Here is a 14,678-nt window from a genome sequence, read left to right as displayed (position 1 = left end):
TAGAATGACTTCCGTTAGGGGACTGTCTGGCTCTGAAGAAAGCCGGGTGACCCATGGAGCAACATGCAGACCTGGAGGAAATAATACTCTCAAGGCACATCTTCTTCTGTTATGTAACATATTTCCAAGAGCTATTTTAAACTATGGGGCAGGGTCCCAAAATAAGAATAGGAGCTCCCTTCAGGTTAACAATATGTGCATTATAGCTCCCCCACCAAGGGTGAGATCTGTAGATGGTGTAAATAGATAACTGCACAATATATCTCAAAGTTTGGGGAAAAGGCTTAGGATATAAATGACTGGGTGGTTAGGGGTAATTATTTTAAACTTTAGATAGACAAAGCATCCAGCAGGTCCATAAGTGGGGAACATCTGCAATGAATACAGAAGACAAGTTAAGTTAACCTACTCAGGCTTATTTTACTTTCCAGTTCAGAACTTGTTTTGCCCTGGAGATACCCCTGAAATGAACACAAAGCAACACATTTCTGTTGTGGTATTCATTATTTTTTTTAATCCGGAAGGTAAAGTGTATCCTCAAATTCAGGGGCATAATCTGGAGGAGGGTGACTCGCCATGCCTGTGATGTCCAAGATATTTGCCTGGATTACTGTTGTGTTGTTTCGAGTTTTATAATCTCTGATGATGAAATGTTTATTCAGTTTCATCATTTTCAGTCTCTTTGCGTTTGAGGAGAGAGACTGTTCCTGTCAGATTCACATCTGATTTTACGCAGGTGCAATAGGAAGCCAAAATGCTACGTTCCAACCTACATAATGACCAAGGAAAACCAACAATATGTGAAAGACAACCCAGATCAGAGTGGAAGAAAAGAAGGAAAGAGAAAAACAAGAATGCCCCATGAAAGGGTGTTGTAGTGCATGTGTCTATCTGGGCTGTGTAAGACTCCTCCTACATGAGGAAAAATAAAGAATGTATCAAAAACAATCTTTAATGCCTGTGAGTTCCCTTGTTATATACTAAATACCTCTAAATTAGACTCTTAAGTCTACTAATAAATATAATGTCAGTTTAGTGATGATCTGGGAATCTGGGTTTAATCCATCACCGTTCTTTAGCCCACTCTGCCACCCCAGTTCAGACATGGCCATATGCAAATCAGTCTGACCCTGTGCCTCATGGGAACAGTTCAGCCCGAACTGCCATGCCAAGTCTTTCCTGGAACGGAAACAAGCCACAGGAGGGCGATCCCCAAGCAGGGATCCATCTACTAGATACCAGGGAGGGGGGAGCGGCCCCTTGGGCAAGGGCCTTTGCTCTCCCCAGTTTATTTTGGCAACATTTAGTCTTTTTGCCCCCCCCTGGGGGGCAGATGGGGGCAGTAGCATCCAATCTGCCCCCCCGGGGGGGCAAAAAGCCCACTATGCATGGGAATAGGGGTGGGGACTGCCCAAAATGGGCAGGCCCATGCCCCCACCCCACCCCCCCCAATGATTACAGTCTTTCTGCCCCCCCCTGGGGGGCAGATGGGGCATTGGCCCCTAATCTGCCGCTTTGGGGGGGCGGAAAGCCCACTAGACACCAGGGATTTTTTTAGAAAGTAAAAATAAGGATAGGGGCTGCCCAAAATGGGCATGCCCATGCCCTCACCCCCTGCAATCATTGCAGTCTTTCTGCCCCCTCTGGGGGGCAGATGGGGCATTGGTCCCTAATCTGCCCTTTCAGGGGGCAGAAAGCCCACTAAACACCAGGTATTTGTTTTTAGAACGTTTTTTTAGGGTGGAGGCTTCCCGAAACGGGCACGCCAATATGCCACCCACCGGCCACCATTACAGCCTTTCTGCTGCCCCGGGGGCCAGATGGGGCATTGGCCCCTAATCTGCCCCTTCGGGGGGGGTGCGGGGGGGGTGCGGAAAGCCCACTTGACGCCATGGATTTTTTTCATGCAATTTTATTTAGGGTGGTGGATTTTATTTAGGGTGGTGGCTGCCCGAAACGGGCTCGCCAATGCCTCCACCCTTGCCATCATTACAGCCTTTCTGCCCCCTCCTGCCCCCCGCAGAAAACCCACTAAATGCCAGGGATTTTATTTTGCACAATTTGTTTGAGGGTGGGGGCTGCCCAAAATGGGCATGCCAATGCCGGCAACCCCCTGCCACCATTACAGCCTTTCTGCCCCCCCCTGGGGGGCAGATGGGGACAGTAGCACCCACTCTGCTCCTGGGGGAGGGCAGAAAGACCACTTGACATGAGGGATTTTTTTTGCGCATTTTTTATAGGGTGCAGGCTGTCCAAAATGGGCACAGAAATGCCCCCACCCCCCTGCCACCATTACAGCATTTCTGCCCCCCCAGAGGGGCAGAAAGCCCACTTCCCACTAGGGATTTTTTTTACGCAATTGTTTTTAGGGTGTGGGCTGGCCGAAATGGGCACGCCAATGCCCCCACCCTCCCCCCCACAAAAATGACAGTCTTTCTGCCCCCCCAGGAAGGCAGATGGTGGCAGTGGCCCCTGATCTGCCCCCTGGGGAGGCAGAAAGCCCACTAGGCGCCAGCGAGTACGCAGGCTCTTTTTATGCGTGGGGTGGGGGCTGCCCAAAATGGTCATACCAATGCCCCCACCCCCCAAAAAATTAGCCACAGTCTTTCTGCCCCTTTAGGGGCATATCGGAATGAAATCCCCTTCCCCGATTCCGCCCAGGGCGGCAGAAATCCCACTGGGCTCCGACTTTTTTTTAGCAATGTGCCTACCTGTGGATTTTGGGCCCTAGCGCAGTTGGCACGTAGGAAAACCTAGCAAACCTGTACATTTTTTAAAACTAGACACCAAGGGGAATCCAGGATGGGGTGATTTGACTGGCTCTCGCCAGGTTCTGTTACCCAGAATCCATTGCAAACCTAAAAATGTGTCCAAAAAAACACATTTTCCTCTAGTTTCTGTGGTGGAAAGTTCTGGAATCTGCGTGGGTCCACAAAATTCCACCCACCCCGCGTTCCCCTAAGTCTTCTGAGAAAAATGGTACCTCACTTGCATGGGTAGGCCTAGTGCCCGCGTCAGGCAAGGGCCCAAAACCTATTGAGGAGACATCAAAATTACCTATCACAAAACAACCTGGTTTTGCAAAGGGGGTCCCATGAGTTTTTGGCCCCGGGCTTGGCGGCCATCTAGGGAAACCAACCAAACCCACACATTTCTGAAAACTAGACACACAGGGGAGTCCAGGGAGGTATGAATGGCGTATATCCCCCAAAGTTTCCTTACCCAGAAAGCCCTGCAAACCTCAAATTTTGCTGAAAATATCACTTTTTTCACACGTTTTTGTGTGGGAAAGTTGTGGCATCACCGGGCTGACACAAATTTCCTACCACCCAGCATTCCCCCGGGTCTCCCTCGTGTGGGAGGCCCAAATCCCAACGATAGGCAAGGGCCCAAAACGTATTGAGGCAACATCAAAATTGCCTATCTCAGAACGACCTGGTTTTGCAAGGGGGGTCACCTGGGTTTTTGGTCCGGTACTCGTCGGCCTTCAAGGGAAACCTACCAATCCCACACATTTCTGAAAACTAGACACCTGGGGGATTCCAGGGAGGTATGACTTGCCTGGGTCCCCCAACGTTTTCTTACCCAGAATGCCCTGCAAACCTCAAATTTAGCTGAAAAAAATCACTTCTTTCATACATTTTTGTATGGGAAAGTTGTGGCATCACCGGGTTGACACAAATTTCCTACCACCCAGCGTTCCCGCGGGTCTCCCGATAAAAACGGGGCCTCACTCGTGTGAGAGGCCCAAGTACTCGTGACAGGCAAGGGCCCAAAACATATTGAGGCGACATCAAAATTCCCTACCTCAAAACGACCTCGTTTTTCAAGGAGGGTCACCTAGGTTTTTGGCCCGGTGCTCAGCGGCCACCTAAGGAAACCTACCAAACCCACACATTTCTGAAAACTAGGCACCCGGGGGATTACAGAGAGGTATGGCTTGCGTGGATCCCCCAACGTTTCCTTACCCAGAATGCCCTGCAAACCTCAAATTTAGCTGAAAAAATCACCTTTTTCACACATTTTTGTGTGGGATAGTTGTGGCATCACTGGGCTGACACAAATTTCCTGAAACCCAGCATTCCGCTGGGTCTCCCGATAAAAATGGTGCCTCACTTGTATGGGAGGCCCAAGTACCTGCGACAGGCAAGGGCCCAAAACGTGTTGAGGCGACGTCAAAATTGTCGATCTCAAAACAACCTGGTTTTGCAAGGGGGGTCCCCTGGGTTTTTGGCCCGGTGCTCGGCGGCCACCTTGGGAAACCTACCAAACTCACACATTTCTGAAAACTAGACTCCTGGGGGATTCCAGGGAGGTATGGCTTGCGTGGATCTCCCAATGTTTCCTTACCCAGAAAGCCCTGTAAACCTCAAATTTAGCTGAAAAAAATCACCTTTTTCACACATTTTTGTGTGGGAAAGTTGTGGCATCACCGGCTGACACAAATTTCCTACCACCCAGCATTCCCCTGGGTCTCCCGATAAAAATGGTGCCTCACTTTTGTGGGAGGCCCAAGTACCCGCGACAGGCAAGGGCCCAAAATGTGTTGAGGCGACATCAAAATTGCCTATCTCAAAACAACCTGGTTTTGCAAAGGGGGTCCCCTGGGTTTTTGGCCCAGTGCTCAGCGGCCACCTAGGGAAACCTACCAAACCCACACATTTCTAAAAACTAGACACCCGGGGGATTACAGAGAGGTATGGCTTGTGTGGATCCCCCAACGTTTCCTTACCCAGAATGCCCTGCAAACCTCAAATTTAGCTGAAAAAAATCACCTTTTTCACACATTTTTGTGTGGGATAGTTGTGGCATCACTGGGCTGACACAAATTTCCTGCCACCCAGCATTCCGCTGGGTCTCCCGATAAAAATGGTGCCTCACTTGTATGGGAGGCCCAAGTACCTGCGACAGGCAAGGGCCCAAAACGTGTTGAGGCGACATCAAAATTGTCGATCTCAAAACGACCTGGTTTTGCAAGGGGGGTCCCCTGGGTTTTTGGCCCGGTGCTCGGCCGCCACCTTGGGAAACCTACCAAACCCACACATTTCTGAAAACTAGACTCCCGGGGGATTCCAGGGAGGTATGGCTTGCGTGGATCCTCCAATGTTTCCTTACCCAGAAAGCCCTGTAAACCTCAAATTTAGCTGAAAAAAATCACCTTTTTCACACATTTTTGTGTGGGAAAGTTGTGGCATCACCGGCTGACACAAATTTCCTACCACCCAGCATTCCCCTGGGTCTCCCGATAAAAATGGTGCCTCACTTATGTGGGAGGCCCAAGTACCCGCGACAGGCAAGGGCCCAGAACGTGTTGAGGCGACATCAAAATTGCCTATCTCAAAACAACCTGGTTTTGCAAAGGGGGTCCCCTGGGTTTTTGGCCCAGTGCTCAGCGGCCACCTAGGGAAACCTACCAAACCCACACATTTCTGAAAACTAGACACCCAGGGGATTCCAGGGAGGAATGGCTTGCGTGGGTTGGGTTTTGAGTCATTTCCTGTCGTGGGCACTATGCCTACCCATACAAGTGAGGTACCATTTTTATCGGGAGACTTGTGGTAATTCAGATTTGTAAAGTAACTGTTATTACCTATTGACTTTTGATGCATTTCTGCCTTCCAAATGAAAGACATGGTGTAAAAAAGAAGTCATTTAAAAAAATGACTGATAATTCTCATGCTAGTATGAGTATTCCCAATTTCGGAAATTAGTGATGTCTTATATATTAAGAGGGAACAAAGAGAGTGTTTGTATATGGAGTAGAATTTAACAAGAGAGGTTGTATAACATAATCATACATTGACCATAACATACCTTATGTTGTGCTGTTCTCATCTTAAAGCAGACTCAATGGAATCACTAGAATGTGGTAAAAATAGAATAAAAGAAAAAAGCATATCCATAAACTATGCATCACTACATACATCTTAGTTACAGTCATATGACCAAATCAAAAACAAAAAATGTAATGAGCCTCAAAATGAATATCAAAATATAACAGTACTAGGGATCAAATTTGTGAACTTTATCCGCCTGCCACCGTAATGGTAAACGGGACCAACCGCCAGAGGTGTGGCGGTCCCGCTATGCCAATTAGGATGCGCCCGTGACCCTGGTGGTCGCATCCTTTCATATTATGCATTGCGGCAGGCGGTGCTGTCAGCAGCACCCGCCGCAATGAAAAATATGCATCCTGTGCCTGCCAATGAAGATGACCCCCCAAGTGCAGGCATCCACCAGCCCACCTCCCCAGGGGCCCACAAAGGGCCCACAAAGGCATTCTCTGCATGCCATTCCATGGCGGAGTCTCCACCATGCGGAGTCTCCGTCATGGAAAGACATGCCCCACACACCCATCTTTATATGGATGGCGGTGCCTGCAAGGCACCGCTATCATATTGTGGACCTTTTCTGCCCTGCAGGCAATTGTGACGATTGCCTGCTGGCAGAAAAGCAGCAGACGGTCTTTCCGTCCTCCGCGGTACCCCCGCAGGCCTGTGGCACTTACTGGAGATAGCTGGCAGACTAGTTGGCCCCCAGGGGCCCTCAGGATTGAAGGAGAATTAATTCCCCAACTTAAAACAAGCCACAGGGCGTGCTTGCACACATTTCACCTCTGGCCCTGCCCCCTCCCTTCATCACTGTGCAAACGCACCCCATGGCATGTTTTAAGTTGACGGATAATGTCCCCTTGAATCCTGAGGGTCCCTGGGGTCCGACTAGCCCACCAGGTACCTCCAGTAAGCGCCACAGAGCTGCGTTGCAGAAAGGTGTAAAAAGGGGCGTGGTCTGGACCACCTCTCTGCAACGCAGCCCTGTGGCGCTTACTGGAGGTACCTGGTGGGCTAATTGGCCCTCAGAGAAGTCTGCAGTGAGTTCTTGGTCACCTGTGGGTCAGATGTGAAATGGTCCATTCCAGTGCACCCGGCAAGCTTTGTGTTAGCTGTGTGTCATTCACTTTTTGGACACTGCACAATTGACATATCATCACATTGTTGACTATATGCAGTACTGTGCTTCCTGACATGATGCCGTGGTACAAGCCTTACTTGTCCATGGTGCGAGGTGTCAAGGCATACTATGCGAAGCGTGCACAATTGAGGTTTACAGGGACTTGTTGCCATCTAGGCTGGCACAACATGTGTTTAATTGTTGGCTCATAGTTTATTTGTCTGACCTAGCAGACATCACATCTGGCCATGGACTGGCCATTGTCATCTCCTGCATCCCTTTGTCCTCTCATGTGCATATCTTGATTTGTGCCACCACACATGCTTTCATATTTTTCGAATGGTCCTTGTTGCACTTGCCCCATGGTGATGCACATGTAACTAGTTGCTGTGCATGAATGTGCCCAGGCTTTCTTCTACTTGTGCATTGGTGTGTCACACGTTGGTGTTTGTGACAGTTTCCTTAGCTTACCTGTGTGCACACTGTGCTTGGCAATGGGGTAGGTATGCCTCTTTGTCCAATGAGAAGGATGGTGTTGTCATATGGTACCATTTAATTTGTGAAAAATGGGTGGGTGCACGTACTGGCTACCTACCTGTGAGTTTTTTTGGTGTACTTCAATGGCTTTCAACGGCTCCTGGGTGGTGTGGGGGAGGGCTCCATCCTGTGAGGTGTGGGACAGGGGACATGGTGGAAGTAGTATTGCAGCCCTCCCAGACACAAACACCATCCCAGGGAAGATGGCTACCTACGTGTAAGTTTGATGAGGGTTGTGTAATGGCTGACACATGCTCCTGGATGGGGTGGGGGAGGGCTCCATTCTGCTCCGGTGTGGGAAAGGGGGCATGGTGGGAGTGGTGGTACAGGCCCCCCATCCCCAGACACCCTCATTGTGAAGATGGCTACCTACCTGTAAGTGTGTTTGGTGTACTGTAATGGCTTCCAACTGCTCCTGGGTGGGGGGGAGGGCTCCATCCTGCTGAGGTGTAGGACAGCGGCATGGTGGGAGTAGTAGTGCAGCCCCCTGACACCCTCATTGTGAAGATGGCTACCTACCTGTAAGTTTGTTTGGTGTACTGCAATGGTTTCCAACTGCTTCTGGGTGGGGTGGGAGAGGGCTCCATCCTGCTGAGGTTTGGGACAGGGGGCATGGTGGGAGTAACAGTGCAGCCCTCCCAGACACAAACACCATCCCAGGGAAGATGGCTACCTACGTGTAAGTTTGATGTGGGTTGTGTAATGGCTGACACATGCTCCTGGGTGGGGTGGGGTGGGGTGGGGTGGGGTGTGGGAGGGCTCCATTCTGCTCTGGTGTGGGAGAGAGGGCATGGTGGGAGTGGTGGTACAGGCCCCCACCCCCAGACACCCTCATTGTGAAGATAGCTACCTACCTGTACGTTTGTTTGGTGTACTGTAATGGCTTCCAACCGCTCCTGGGTGGTGTGGGGGAGGGCTCCATCCTGCTGATGTGTGGGACAGGGGGCATGGTTGGAGTAGTAGTGCAGCCCTCCCAGACACAAACACCATCCCAGGGAAGATGGCTACCTACCTGTAAGTTTGATGAGGGTTGTGCAATGGCTGACACATGCTCCTGGGTGGGGTGGGGGAGGGCTCCATTCTGCTCTGGTGTGTGAGAGGGGGCATGGTGGGAGTGGTGGTACAGGCCCCCCACCCCAGACACCCTCATTGTGAAGATGGCTACCGACCTGTAAGTTTTTTTGGTGTACTGCAATGGCTTCCAACTGCTCCTGGGTGGGGTGGGGGAGGGCTCCATCCTGCTGAGGTGTGGGATAGGGGGCATGGTGGGAGTAGTAGTGCAGACCTCCTAGAAACAAACACCATCCCAGGGAAGATGGCTACCTACCTGTAAGTTTGATGAGGGTTGTGTAATTGCTGACACATGCTCCTGGGTGGGGTGGGGGAGGGCTCCATTCTGCTCCGGTGTGGGAAAGAGGGCATGGTGGGAGTGGTGGTAAATGCCCCAGACACCCTCATTGTGAAGATGGCTACCTACCTGTAAGTTTGTTTGGTGTACTGCAATGGCTTCCAACTGCTCCTGGGTGGGGTGGGGGAGGGTTCCATCCAGCTGAGGTGTGGGACAGGGGGCATGGTGGGAGTGGTCGTACAGGCCCTCACCCACAGACACCCTCATTGCGAAGATAGCTACCTACCTGTAAGTTTGTTTGGTGTACTGCAATGGCTTCCAACTTCTCCTGGGTGGGGTGGGAGAGGGCTACATCCTGCTGAGTTGTGAGACAGAGGGAATGTTGGGAGTAGTAGTGCAGCCATCCCAGACACAAACAACATCCCAGGGAAGATAGCTACCTACCTGTAAGTTTGATGAGGGTTGTGTAATGGCTGAAACATGCTCCTGGGTGGGGTTGGGGAGGGGTCCATCCTGCTCAGGTATGGGCCAGGGGGCCTGGGGGTTGTTTTAGTGCTGTCTGCCTGTACACATGCCCCCATGGTTATGTTGTTAGCTATGTTTGGGGTGAAAGGGAGTGGGTGAATGTTGGGTGCGTGAGCCATGTTTTTGTGAGTGTGTGGTGCAGATGGATGGTATGTGTCCTAAGTGGTGTAGCTTTGTAGTTGTGCAAGGCAGTACATTGCAGAGTGGCGGCACATATGTTTGTACTTACCAGCCTCCACTCCCCCGGCTACTCCTGTGAGTCTCTCTGGATGCAGTATGGCAAGCACCTTCTCCTCCCATTGTGTGAATGGTTTTGGTGGAATAAGAAGGTCACCGCCAGTCCTCTGAGCCAGCTCACGGTTCTTGCTCCTCCTCTCCTTGACCACCCTCTTCAGATCATGCCAACGCCTCATGATCTTCTTTTTTGATCTTGGGGTGGTCCCTACTGCATTGACCCTTTGCACTATTCTAGCCCACATATGTGTCCTTGTGGCTAATGGTGTCTGTTGGACCAAAAAGCTGGGGTTCCACTCTGACTATGTCATCTACCATGACCTTCAACTCACTCTCAGTGAATTTGGGCATTTTGTGTGTGGCATTGGTGTGTGGTGTGCAAAGTGATTGTGGGTGCAGGAGTGTGTGGTGGTTGTGGTTGTACTGTGTATGATGTGTGTTGTGCAGGGGGGTTAGTTGTGCTGGCGTGGAGGTGGTGGTGATGCTTTGTGTGGTGTGGCTGGTGATGCTGTGTCCTTTGCCTCTCCTGTCAGCTGTGGTATGTGTCCCTTCTCGTCTGGAGTTTTGCAAGGGATTGTGGTCAGGAAAGGGGCTGGTTTTATACTCAGCTAGTGGGTGTGTCCAATTGAGGTGTTGCTGACAGGTGTGTTGTCCTCGGATTTGTGTTTTTTCATTTTGCCTTGTGGTTGTGTCATTGGGGTGTGTTTTGTGTATTTGGGAGGCATGTCTAGTTTTCTGTGTGCACTTTGTGGCCTTCTTGTGGGGTTTTGGCTTCGTCCGCCATATTTTTGACGGTTCGTCCGCCGCGGTGGCTGTGCTTCAGCTCTTCCACTGGCTCTCCCATTCATCCCATTGTGCGACCGCGGCAGTCGGAGAGGGCGGTACGTACCGTGGGACCGTCGGGGATATACTAATTTCTGGGGCGGTGTCTCCGCTATACTTGCGGCGGGTTGTTGTTTTTCTGCTGCGATTCTGACCACCGCGGACAGATTTTGCCCATCTCCGCCCGCTACGGGCGGTTGTTCTTGGCCTCGTACCACCGCGGTCTGATTTCTTTAGCAGTTAATGCTAATTTGCGCACCGGTTTTCCCACGGACCTCTATGTGTGCAGTATTAATACCAGGTTGAGTTGGCTTTGATAACTGCTTACCAAGCCTTAAGCATTCTTTTACTAGATGTAAAAAAACCAACGAAAGTAGGGTATATGTAGGCCATAGTAATGGGTGTTATGTCTTTAGCAGGTAAGGCATGTAGTTTGAAGTTTGAGTACTAACATGCACACTTTCAGATTCATATGCCCATATAAACATTCATCCTTCAACTTCTATACATATTTACAAAAGTATAGAGACACTCACTCAGTCTGTGAAACAGAGACAAATGCACTTACAATTCTGTAATATACCCATAGAGAAAGTTATGTATCTAACAGTGATAGAGCCAGTTTAAACCCCAACGATCACTAACACAACCAGTAAGTAATCCATACAGCCAGTTACATACACATATAGAGACCCTTAGAGATGTTAAGACAGCTAGTCATATAGTAAAAACCAAAGGAAATGATGGACGGAGTGTTGAACATTGCAAGCACTCACTCCCAGTCAAATGATCTGGGTTTAATCCATCACCGTTCTTTAGCCCACTCTGCCACCCCAGTTCAGACATGGCCATATGCAAATCAGTCTGACCCTGTGCCTCATGCGAACAGTCCAGCCCGAACTGCCAAGCCATGTCTTCCCTGGACCGGAAACAAGCTTCCTAGGACCGGTTTCTGGCATTTCAGCCGTCTTCAGCCAGGCTTGCTTGAATCCAGTGGCAAAGTGAGCAAGGGACTCACGTCTGAGCATACCCTGCCAACTTATGGCGAACAAAGCAAAAACCAAAGGAAATGATGGACGGAGTGTTGAACATTGCAAGCACTCACCCCCAGTCAAATGATCTGGGTTTAATCCATCACCGTTCTTTAGCCCACTCTGCCACCCCAGTTCAGACATGGCCATATGCAAATCAGTCTGACCCTGTGCCTCATGGGAACAGTTCAGCCCGAACTGCCATGCCAAGTCTTTCCTGGAACGGAAACAAGCCACAGGAGGGCGATCCCCAAGCAGGGATCCATCTACTAGATACCAGGGAGGGGGGAGCGGCCCCTTGGGCAAGGGCCTTTGCTCTCCCCAGTTTATTTTGGCAACATTTAGTCTTTTTGCCCCCCCCTGGGGGGCAGATGGGGGCAGTAGCATCCAATCTGCCCCCCCGGGGGGGCAAAAAGCCCACTATGCATGGGAATAGGGGTGGGGACTGCCCAAAATGGGCAGGCCCATGCCCCCACCCCACCCCCCCCAATGATTACAGTCTTTCTGCCCCCCCCTGGGGGGCAGATGGGGCATTGGCCCCTAATCTGCCGCTTTGGGGGGGCGGAAAGCCCACTAGACACCAGGGATTTTTTTAGAAAGTAAAAATAAGGATAGGGGCTGCCCAAAATGGGCATGCCCATGCCCTCACCCCCTGCAATCATTGCAGTCTTTCTGCCCCCTCTGGGGGGCAGATGGGGCATTGGTCCCTAATCTGCCCTTTCAGGGGGCAGAAAGCCCACTAAACACCAGGTATTTGTTTTTAGAACGTTTTTTTAGGGTGGAGGCTTCCCGAAACGGGCACGCCAATATGCCACCCACCGGCCACCATTACAGCCTTTCTGCTGCCCCGGGGGCCAGATGGGGCATTGGCCCCTAATCTGCCCCTTCGGGAGGGGGGCGGGGGGGGGTGCGGAAAGCCCACTTGACGCCATGGATTTTTTTCATGCAATTTTATTTAGGGTGGTGGATTTTATTTAGGGTGGTGGCTGCCCGAAACGGGCTCGCCAATGCCTCCACCCTTGCCATCATTACAGCCTTTCTGCCCCCTCCTGGGGGGCAGATGTGGCATTAGCCCCCAATCTGCCCCCCGGGGGGGCAGAAAACCCACTAAATGCCAGGGATTTTATTTTGCACAATTTGTTTGAGGGTGGGGGCTGCCCAAAATGGGCATGCCAATGCCGGCAACCCCCTGCCACCATTACAGCCTTTCTGCCCCCCCCTGGGGGGCAGATGGGGACAGTAGCACCCACTCTGCTCCTGGGGGAGGGCAGAAAGACCACTTGACATGAGGGATTTTTTTTGCGCATTTTTTATAGGGTGCGGGCTGTCCAAAATGGGCACAGAAATGCCCCCACCCCCCTGCCACCATTACAGCATTTCTGCCCCCCCAGAGGGGCAGAAAGCCCACTTCCCACTAGGGATTTTTTTTACGCAATTGTTTTTAGGGTGTGGGCTGGCCGAAATGGGCACGCCAATGCCCCCACCCTCCCCCCCACAAAAATGACAGTCTTTCTGCCCCCCAGGAAGGCAGATGGTGGCAGTGGCCCCTGATCTGCCCCCTGGGGAGGCAGAAAGCCCACTAGGCGCCAGCGAGTACGCAGGCTCTTTTTATGCGTGGGGTGGGGGCTGCCCAAAATGGTCATACCAATGCCCCCACCCCCCAAAAAATTAGCCACAGTCTTTCTGCCCCTTTAGGGGCATATCGGAATGAAATCCCCTTCCCCGATTCCGCCCAGGGCGGCAGAAATCCCACTGGGCTCCGACTTTTTTTTAGCAATGTGCCTACCTGTGGATTTTGGGCCCTAGCGCAGTTGGCACGTAGGAAAACCTAGCAAACCTGTACATTTTTTAAAACTAGACACCAAGGGGAATCCAGGATGGGGTGATTTGACTGGCTCTCGCCAGGTTCTGTTACCCAGAATCCATTGCAAACCTAAAAATGTGTCCAAAAAAACACATTTTCCTCTAGTTTCTGTGGTGGAAAGTTCTGGAATCTGCGTGGGTCCACAAAATTCCACCCACCCCGCGTTCCCCTAAGTCTTCTGAGAAAAATGGTACCTCACTTGCATGGGTAGGCCTAGTGCCCGCGTCAGGCAAGGGCCCAAAACCTATTGAGGAGACATCAAAATTACCTATCACAAAACAACCTGGTTTTGCAAAGGGGGTCCCATGAGTTTTTGGCCCCGGGCTTGGCGGCCATCTAGGGAAACCAACCAAACCCACACATTTCTGAAAACTAGACACACAGGGGAGTCCAGGGAGGTATGAATGGCGTATATCCCCCAAAGTTTCCTTACCCAGAAAGCCCTGCAAACCTCAAATTTTGCTGAAAATATCACTTTTTTCACACGTTTTTGTGTGGGAAAGTTGTGGCATCACCGGGCTGACACAAATTTCCTACCACCCAGCATTCCCCCGGGTCTCCCTCGTGTGGGAGGCCCAAATCCCAACGATAGGCAAGGGCCCAAAACGTATTGAGGCAACATCAAAATTGCCTATCTCAGAACGACCTGGTTTTGCAAGGGGGGTCACCTGGGTTTTTGGTCCGGTACTCGTCGGCCTTCAAGGGAAACCTACCAATCCCACACATTTCTGAAAACTAGACACCTGGGGGATTCCAGGGAGGTATGACTTGCCTGGGTCCCCCAACGTTTTCTTACCCAGAATGCCCTGCAAACCTCAAATTTAGCTGAAAAAAATCACTTCTTTCATACATTTTTGTATGGGAAAGTTGTGGCATCACCGGGTTGACACAAATTTCCTACCACCCAGCGTTCCCGCGGGTCTCCCGATAAAAACGGGGCCTCACTCGTGTGAGAGGCCCAAGTACTCGTGACAGGCAAGGGCCCAAAACATATTGAGGCGACATCAAAATTCCCTACCTCAAAACGACCTCGTTTTTCAAGGAGGGTCACCTAGGTTTTTGGCCCGGTGCTCAGCGGCCACCTAAGGAAACCTACCAAACCCACACATTTCTGAAAACTAGGCACCCGGGGGATTACAGAGAGGTATGGCTTGCGTGGATCCCCCAACGTTTCCTTACCCAGAATGCCCTGCAAACCTCAAATTTAGCTGAAAAAATCACCTTTTTCACACATTTTTGTGTGGGATAGTTGTGGCATCACTGGGCTGACACAAATTTCCTGAAACCCAGCATTCCGCTGGGTCTCCCGATAAAAATGGTGCCTCACTTGTATGGGAGGCCCAAGTACCTGCGACAGGCAAGGGCC

The sequence above is a fragment of the Triturus cristatus genome, chromosome 10 (assembly GCF_964204655.1).
Source record: "Triturus cristatus chromosome 10, aTriCri1.1, whole genome shotgun sequence".
Lineage (NCBI taxonomy): Eukaryota > Metazoa > Chordata > Amphibia > Caudata > Salamandridae > Triturus > Triturus cristatus.
This window is presented reverse-complemented; position numbering follows the sequence as displayed.